Raw genomic sequence first — 9,323 nt, 5'->3', positions numbered from 1 at the left:
CAGTGGGCTTCGGGCTGCGTGCTGGAGACGAACGAGAGGCAGCCAAGAACAGGAGAAGAGAGAGGAGAGAGCGAGACCAGAGCTTGCTTGTCCCTTTTTAATACCTGAACCAGTGATTCTTTCACACAAAACAGTTTCTGATCATTGATAGTTTCGATTGACTGGAACAAAAAGGGCCGGAACTGTCGGGACCGCCCTTAATTGATATTTTAATGTCTTTTAAATGTTCTCTGAGTCATCCTGATTGGAATCCCATCAGCGAGCTGAGTCTTGGTATTGTCTGTGGATGGAATGATCTCTGTTCTCATTGTCTTGCTGCTGGGCTATTTACTCCTTGTCTGCTGGCCATGGTTTCTCCTTTGTTTCCTGTTGATTAGATCATCCCTGTCTCGACCTTCTCGTTATTCCCAGCCTCTTGCATATTCATGTGGCTGTAAAGGTTCCTGACAGCCAGTCGACCATTTTCCTTATCCCTGGGTTCTTTAATCATGGAGGATTTGCCCTAAAACTTACACACCTCCTTCTCTGTAATGTGTATAATGTTCAAGACATCACTATTTATTTTCCCCATGTTCCCGAACATCCATGCTTTTCGCAACAGTAAATACTGATGAGAAATATTCATTTAGGATCTCACCCATCTCTTGTGGATCCGCACATAGATAACCCTGTTGATCCTGAAGAGGCCCTACTCTCTCCCTGGTTACTCTTTTGGCCTTTATGTATTTGTAGATGCTCTTCGGATCCTCCTTTGCCTTATCTGCCTAAACAGTCTCTTGTCCCCTTTTTGCCCTCCTGATTTCTACTCCTCCTCTACTCCTACATCCCCTATAATCTTCAAGGGATTTACTTGATCCCAGCTGCCTCTGCATGTCAAGTGCCTCCTTCTTCTAACTGACCAGGGCCTCACTATCCCAAGTCATCCACGGTTCCCTACTTCTACCAGCCTTGCCCTTCACTCTAAGAGGAATGTGCTTACGCTGAACCCTCATTAACATACTTTTGAAAGCGTCCCACTTAGTAGACATCTATTTGCCTTCTCACAGACTCCCCCAATTAACTTGTGAAAGTTCCTGCCTGATACCATCCAAATTGGCCTTGCCCCAATTTAGAATTTTAACTTTTGGGCCAGAACTATCATTCTCCATAGCTATCTTAAAACTAATAGAATTATGGTCACTGGTCCCAAAGTGATCCCTCACTAACACTTCTGTCACCTGCCCTTCCTTATTTCCCAAGAGGAGGTCAGGTTTTGCCCCCTCTCTAGTCAGGCCATCCACATACTGAATGAGAAATTCCTCCTGAATACACTCAACAAATTTCTCTCCATCCAACCCTCTAATACTATGGCTCTCCCAGTCAATGTTGGGGGAAGTTAAAATCCCCTACTATTACCACCCTATTTTTCTTGGAGCTATCTGTAATATCCTTACATATTTGCTTCTCAATTTCCCGCTGACTATTTGGGGGCCTATAGTACAACCCTATCACAGTGATTTCCCCCTTCTTCTTTCTCAGTTCTACCCATATAGACTCAGTGGGCGAATCCTCGGTTATGTCCCCTCTCAGTACGGCCGTGATGTTTTCCTTAAACGAAAGTGCAACTCCCCCTCCTCTCTTACCTCCTGTTCTATCTTTCCTATAGCATCTGTACCCTGGAACATTGAGCTGCCAGTCCTGCCCCTCCCTTCGCCATGTTTCAGTAATTGCTATAATATCCCTGTCCCACGAACCCACCCATGCCCTGAGTTCATCTACCTTGCCAGTCAGACCTCTTGCATTGAAATTAATGCAGTTTAATCTGGACTTCCCTTGCTCTCTGTCTTCCTTTTGCCTGATCTGTCTGTGCTAGGATTACTGACACTGCCTTTACTACTTAATGTGCTCTCTTTAACTTCTGTGTTGTCCTCAACCTTCTCTTCTGTCTCACTACTGCCAAACTAGTTGAAACCCTCCCAAGTGGCTCTAGCAAATCTCCCCGCCCGGATGTTAGTCCCCCTCCAGTTCAGGTGTAACCCGTCTCTCTTGAACAGGTCACCCCTTCCCCAGAAGAGATCCCAATAACCCAAAAATCTAAATCCCTGCTGGCTGCACCAGCTCTCAAGCCACGCATCCATCTGCCTAATCTTCCTATTCCTACTCTCACAAACACGTGGCCCCGGTAGTAGTACAGAAAGTCCCCTCATCCATTGATGAAGGGAGGGCAGTGGATGTTGTCTAAATTGACTTCAGTAAGGCCTTTGACAAGGTCTCTCATGGCAGACTTGTGTTGAAGGTGAAGTCACATGGGGTCAAAGGTGATTTGGCAAGGTGAATACAGAACTGGCTTGGTCAAAGAAGACAGATGGTAGCAGTGGAAGGGTGCGTTTCTGAATGGCTCTGACAAGTGGTGATCCTTGAGGATCAGTGCTTGGATCTTTGCTGTTTGTAATGTATATAAATAAGTTGGAGGAAAATGTAAGCTGTACAAAACTCTGGTGTGGCCTCACATGGAGTATTGCGTACAGTTCTGGTCGCCACATTATTGAAAGGATGTGGAAGCATTGGAAAGGGTGCAGAGGAGATTTACCAGGATGTTGCCTGGTATGGTGGGAAGGTCTTATGTTGAAAGGCTGAGGGACTTGAGGTTGTTTTCGTTAGAGAGAAGAAGGTTAAGAGGTGACTTAATAGAGGCATACAAGATGATCAGAGGATTAGACAGGGTGGACAGTGAGAGCCTTTTTCCTTGAATGGTGATGGCTAGCACGAGGGGACATAGCTTTAAGTTGAGGGATGATAGATATAGGACAGATGTCAGAGGTAGGTTCTTCAGTCAGAGAGTGGTAAGGGCATGGAATGCCCTGCCTGCAACAGTAGTGGACTCGTCAACATTAGGGGCATTTAAATAGTCATTGGATAAACATATGGAAGTTATTGGAATAGTGTAGGTTAGATGGGCTTTAGATTGGTTTCTCAGGTCGACGCAACATCGAGGGCCGAAGGGCCTGTACTGCGCTGTAATGTTCTATGTTCTATGAAACTGGTTTGATTAGTAAGTTTGCAGACGACACAAAGCTTGGTGTATTTGCGGATAGCGATGAGGACCATCAGAAGATATAGTAGGATATTGATCGGTTGGAGACTTGGGCGGAGAGATGGCAGATGGAGTTCAATCCGGACAAAAGTGAAGTAATGCATTTTCGAAGGTCTGATACAGATATGAAATATACAGTAAATGGCAGAACCCTTAAAAGTATTGATAGGCAGAGGATCTGGCTGTACAGGTACACAGGTCACTGAAAGTGACAAAGCAGGAGGAGAAGGTAGTCAAGAAGACATACGGCATGCTTGCCTTCATCGGCCGGGACATTGAGTTTAAAAATTGGCAAGTCATGTTGCAGCTTTATAGAACCTTAGTTAGGCCGCAATTGGAATATAGTGTTCAATTCTGGTCGCCACACTACCAGAATTTTGTGGAGGCTTTGGAGAGGGTGCAGAAAAGATTTACCAGCATGTTGTCTGGTATGGAGGAGAGGTTGGAGAAACTTGGTTTGTTCTCACTGGAATGACGGAGGTTGAGGGGCGACCTGATAGAAGTCTACAAGAGTATAAGGGGCATGGACAGAGTGGATAGTCAGAAGCATTTTCCCAGGGTGGAAGAATCAATTATTAGGGGGCACAGGTTTAGGGAGCGAGGGGCAAGGTTTAAAGGAGATGCACGAGGCAAGTATTTTACACAGAGGGTGGTGGGTGCCTGGAACTCGTTGCCGGGGGAGGTACTGGAAGCAGATACAATGGTGACTTTTAAGGGTTGTTTTGACAAATACATGAATAGGATGGGAATAGAGGGATATGATACCCGGAAGGGTAGGAGGTTTTAGTTCAGTCGGGGCAGCATGGTCGGTGCAGGCTTGGAGGGCCGAAGGGACTGTTCCTGTGCTGTAATTTTCTTTTTTTCTTTGTTATTTTTTTCACATTGTTGCTAATTTTCTACTTTGAGCTAATTCCTCAATAAACTTCACAGATGGTTTGGTGTCCAAGGAGGCCGTGGGATGTTTTTTAAAAGTAAAGTAAAGTTTATTTATTAATCACACTAATGACATTAACACTGCAATGAAGTTGCTGCGAAATTCCCCAAGTCACCAAACTCTGGCGCCTGTTCGGGTCAATGCACCCTAACCAGCACATCATTCAGACTGTGGGAGGAAACTGGAGCACCCGGAGGAAACCCACGCAGACACGGGGAGAAGGTGCAAACTCCACACAGACAGTGACCCAAGCAGGGAACTGAACCCGGGTCCTTGGCGCTGTGAGGCAGCAGTGCTAACCACTGTGCCACCCTGCTTTTGAAACTGCTTTTGAACCTGCTTTTACTGTTTGGACCGCTCTTTCTGCCAGGCCGTTGGATGATGGGTAATAGGACACTGTCCTAACGTGTCAAATTCTGTTCAACTTCATCTAATGCACAAATTCCTGACTGATGAAGGGTGGTCCATTTTCAGAAACAAACAGTGCTTGGTCCTCTGCTATTTGTCATTTTTAATAAATGACTTGGAGGAGGGGGCTGAAGGGTGGATCAGTAAATTTCCTGATGACACCAAGATTGGTGGGGTAGTGGATGAGGTGGAGGGCTGTTGTAGGCTGCAGAGAGATATAGATAGGATGCAGAGCTGGGCTGAAAAATGGCAAATGGAGTTTAACACTGATAAATGTGAGGTGATTCATTTTGGTAGGACAAATTTAAATGTGGATTACAGGGTCAAAGGTAGGGTTCTGAAGAATGTGGAGGAACAGAGAGATCTTGGGGTTCATATCCATAGATCTCTGAAGGTTGCCACTCAAGTGGATAGAGCCGTGAAGAAGGCCTATAGTGTGTTGGCGTTCATTAACAGGGGGTTTGAGTTTAAGAGCCGTGGGGTTATGCTGCAACTGTACAGGACCTTGGTGAGACCACATTTGGAATATTGTGTGCAGTTCTGGTCACCTCACTATAAGAAGGATGTGGAGACACTGGAAAGAGTGCAGAGGAGATTTACCAGGATGCTGCCTGGTTTGGAGGGTAGGTCTTATGGGGAAAGGTTGAGGGAACTTGGGCTTTTCTCTTTGGAGCAGAGGAGGTTGAGAGGAGACTTGATAGAGGTTTATAAGATGATGAGGGGGATAGATAGAGTGAACGTTCAAAGACTATTTCCTCGTGTGGATGGAGCTATTACAAGGGGGCATAACTATAGGGTTCATGGTGGGAGATATAGGAAGGGTGTCCAAGGTAGGTTTTTTACTCAGAGAGTGGTTGGGGTGTGGAATGGACTGCCTGCAGGGATAGTGGAGTCAGAAACTTTAGGAACATTTAAGAAGCTATTGGATAGGCACATGGAGTACTTCGGGATGATAGGAAGGAAATAGCTTGATCTGGGTTTCAGACAAAGCTCGGCACAACAACGTGGGCCGAAGGGCCAGTTCGGTGCTGTACTGTTCTATGTTCTATTCTATGTTCTAACACCTCCGGGATCCCGGGTGTCAAGAAAGAGGTGTGAAGTTTCTCCACTCTTGTCCTTGTGTTTGAGTAACTCACCCTGTGTACGGCCATCCATTTTGAATCAGCATCTACCATTACCAGGAACATAGACCCCCATGAACGGACCGGCACTGTCCATGTGCAGCCACGTCTATGGCCGTCCTGGCCATTCCCAAGTGTGAAGAGTAGTGGCTGGTGATAGTTCTGCCCTTGTTGATATTGCCAACACTGACCCACGAGCAAATATCTGTATCCGTTCCTGGCCACCAGACAGGGCAACTTGGAGAATCTTCAGTTTGCCACTCCTGGGTGGCCATGGTAAAGTTCACCATGGGATGGTGACCCTGGCTCAGGATGACACTCTTGAACCCCATCGGCGTGTGCCATCTTCCACAGTCAGCCGCTCTCTGCCATTCCAATATGGGTGCGATTCAGGCTGTAACGGCCTTTCGGATTCCCCCATCAGCACTCGCTGCTTCAATTCATTCAGGAATGGGTAATTATGAGATCACAGCCGAATATTATTGGCTGCCACTGGGAGAGTTTTGAAAAAGTTCATGATGACCATCTCTTCCATTGTGAGTACGACAAGTGTCTGTTAATCGTAGCCAACTCAAGGCATCTGCGTTGAAGACTCGGCCTCCGGGAGGGCGTTCCAATCGATAATGGTAGGCGGACAGTAATAAAGCCCACAGCTGGATATGGGCCGATGTTACGTGCTGCCCCGCCATGCAGATGTTTCTGGAACTTCTTTGCCCGAACTATCACCGTAGACGAGGTGTCACAGTGGTTAGCGCTGCTGCCTCATAACGCCAGAGACCTGGGTTCAATTCCTGGCTTGGGTCACTGTGCGGAGTCTGCACATTCTCACCGTATCTGCGTGGGTTTCCTCTGGTTTCTCCGGTTTCCTCCCGCAGTCTGAAAGACGTGCTGGTTAGGGTGCGTTGGCCATGTTAAATTCTCCCTCAGTGTTATCCGAACAGGCACCAGAGTGCGAGGACTAAGCGATTTTCGCAGTAACTTCATTGCAGTGTTAATGTAAGCCTACATTTGACACTTTATAAATGTTAAACCTCCTCTGAGTATGAATGGTTGGATATCGCTGGGAATCCTATCTAGCTGTCAGTATAAGTGCACGTGAATAAGTTCATAATTGGAAACAAGAATCCTCCTGCCAGCTTTGAGGTTAAGTCCTCAATCAGAGGGATTGGGTATTTATCCAGCTGTGAGAAACAGTTTACCGTTTGTTTAAAATTTCCCAGTACAAAGTATTTGTATTCACTCTTGGGACTTGGGTGTCACTGGCCAGCCACCATTTATTGCCCATCCCTAGTTGCCCATGTTCAGAGGACAATTAAGTGTCAACCACTTTGAGTCACATTTAGTCCTGACCACATAAGGACGACAGATTTCCTTCCCTGGGACATTGGTGAACCAGATGTGTTTTTCCGAAAATCGACAATTTTATGGTCACCAGCTGATTCTGAATTCCAGATATATTTATTCAAATTCCACCATCTGCTGTGACGGGATTCGAACCCGGGTGCACAGAACATTAGCTGAGTTTCTGTAATAATAGTGTAGTGATAAAACCACCAGTCCATCACATCCACACCCTGAGTGTACACACCCTGAGTGTACACACCCTGAGTTCCGGTAACCGAGACACACCATATTATATACGTCTGCAGGGCTCCCGGATTGGACAGCATTAACTGCCCCAATCAGGGAGCTCATATTCCAATAACTCCACCTGATGGTTATCGTTAAAGTCATTAAGTATGTCTCTCTCTCTGTCTCTTTCTGTCTTTCTGTGCATCCCTCTCTGTATCTCTCTCTCTCTCTCTGCCTGTTTCTCTGTGTCTCTTACTGTCTCTCTGCATCGCCCTCATTCACCTTCTTTCTACACTCTTCCTCCGTGTCTCCTCCTCCCTCTCAGTCTCACTCTCCTCCTCCCTCCCCTTCTCTGTCCCCCTTTTCTTATTTCTCTGTCTTTCTCTCTCTCTACCTCGCTCTGTATTTTGCTCTTGCTCTGTCCATTGTACTCATTCAGTCTCACTGTTTCAAATTCGCTGACGCTCTCTGTCTCTGTTTCTCTCTGCCTCCCTTTCTGTCTCCCTTTCCGTCTTAGTCTCCCTCTCTCATTGCATCCTCCCATCTGTCTCCCTCTGTCTCCCTTTCTTATTCCCTGTCCATCTCCCTCCCCATTTCCCCCAATCTCTATCCTTGTTTTTCTCACTCTGTGAGAGTCCCTATCTGTCTCTGTCCTTTCTCTCTCTCTCTCTCTCTCTCTCTCACTCTCACTCTCTCTGTTTCTTTCACTGTATCTGTTAGAAACTCTTTCAAAATCTGTCACGCTCCATGTATTTATACCCTTCCCCCTCTCTGTCAATCTCCGTCTCTCCATCATTCTCACTTTTGCTCTCACTGCCCTCTCTCTCTCTTTATCTGTCACTCTCTCTGTCTCTGTGAGGCGGTTTGTTATTTATAGTTTGAAAGTCCAATAGGAAGATTCAGGGGTATTGTAGTTGTAGTTTCCTCTCAGGGTCTAATGAGTTGAAGAATTGAAGTAAGGGGATATTTCAGCAGATTTATTAGCTGCTGCCTGAAGTGAGTCTGTGTCACAGCATAAATGGCAGTGTTTGTACAACAACTTGTGAGTTGCAGCATGAAGCCCAATTCCTGAACATAGTAATCTAACCATACCGACCCATAGCCCAAATCATACATCCGACTCCATATAGAATAAACCATTAATGTCGACCATAAGAGGATGAAATTGGCTGAGATAACAAACAGTAAAATGATGGATTTCCGTCGACCCTCCATCTCAGGGTCTCTGGGATTCTCCCCACTGCTGTGAGCCCGGAGTCTCCTGCGGGCTCTGCTGCTCATTAAAATGTGTCTGACGGTGAAAACGTTGAGCAGCAGAATCAGGACGAACGGGACAGCCGGGGTTAGAATGTTGTGGAGGAACTCGATTGTTCCCCAGACCGGAGATCCCGTAACATCCATTGCGAAATAACAAAACCAGGGGTCGTTCCACAGCGGATATCCATTTGACAACATAAAATACCAGAAAATGTTCTTTAAACAGCTCAGCACCCGTCACTGTTCCCAGAACCACAGCCGCCGATTTCTCGCTGCAATATTTACTCTTCAGCTTCGGGCAGCAAATGGCCACAAATCGATCAAAGGTGAAAGTGACGGTGAACCAGACAGAACAGTCAGTGGCTGCATAAAGCAGGGCGGCGTGGATGTTGCACACGGGGAGCGACAGCAGGAAATCAAACTGTTCCCGATAAAGAATGGGAATGTGTCTGAATATCAGGTCGAGGATAACGACCAGCAGATCCCCCGCTGACATGGCCACCAGGTAACGAGTCACACATTTGGACAGGCCACAGTTTCTGCTCGTCAGGGTCACAATTGTGATTATGTTCACTGTCAGGAAGGGAAATAAAGAATAAAATTAGACAGGATTCAGGGAAAGAAGTTATCATTTGGACTGAGGATGGGTTGAAATAAAAAAGAATGTACACACATAAAGTCGCTGAAATCTGTTTTTAAAAATCCAGCACGTCTTTTGCAGTGTGAGAGGAAAGTGGAGCATCCGGAGGAAACCCACACAGGCACGGGGAGAAGGTCCAAACTCCACACAGACAGTGACCCAAGCCTGGAATTGAACCCAGGTCCCTGACGCTGTGAGTCAGCAGTGCGAACCACTGTGTCACCGTGCTGCTCCACGGTAGCGACACAGTGGTATACATTTGGGAGAAAGCTTTCCGGAGAGTCCACAACATTGACCCTCACTCAGCTACAAGGATGA

Source organism: Mustelus asterias, unplaced genomic scaffold, assembly GCF_964213995.1.
Source record: "Mustelus asterias unplaced genomic scaffold, sMusAst1.hap1.1 HAP1_SCAFFOLD_306, whole genome shotgun sequence".
NCBI lineage: Eukaryota > Metazoa > Chordata > Chondrichthyes > Carcharhiniformes > Triakidae > Mustelus > Mustelus asterias.
This window is presented reverse-complemented; position numbering follows the sequence as displayed.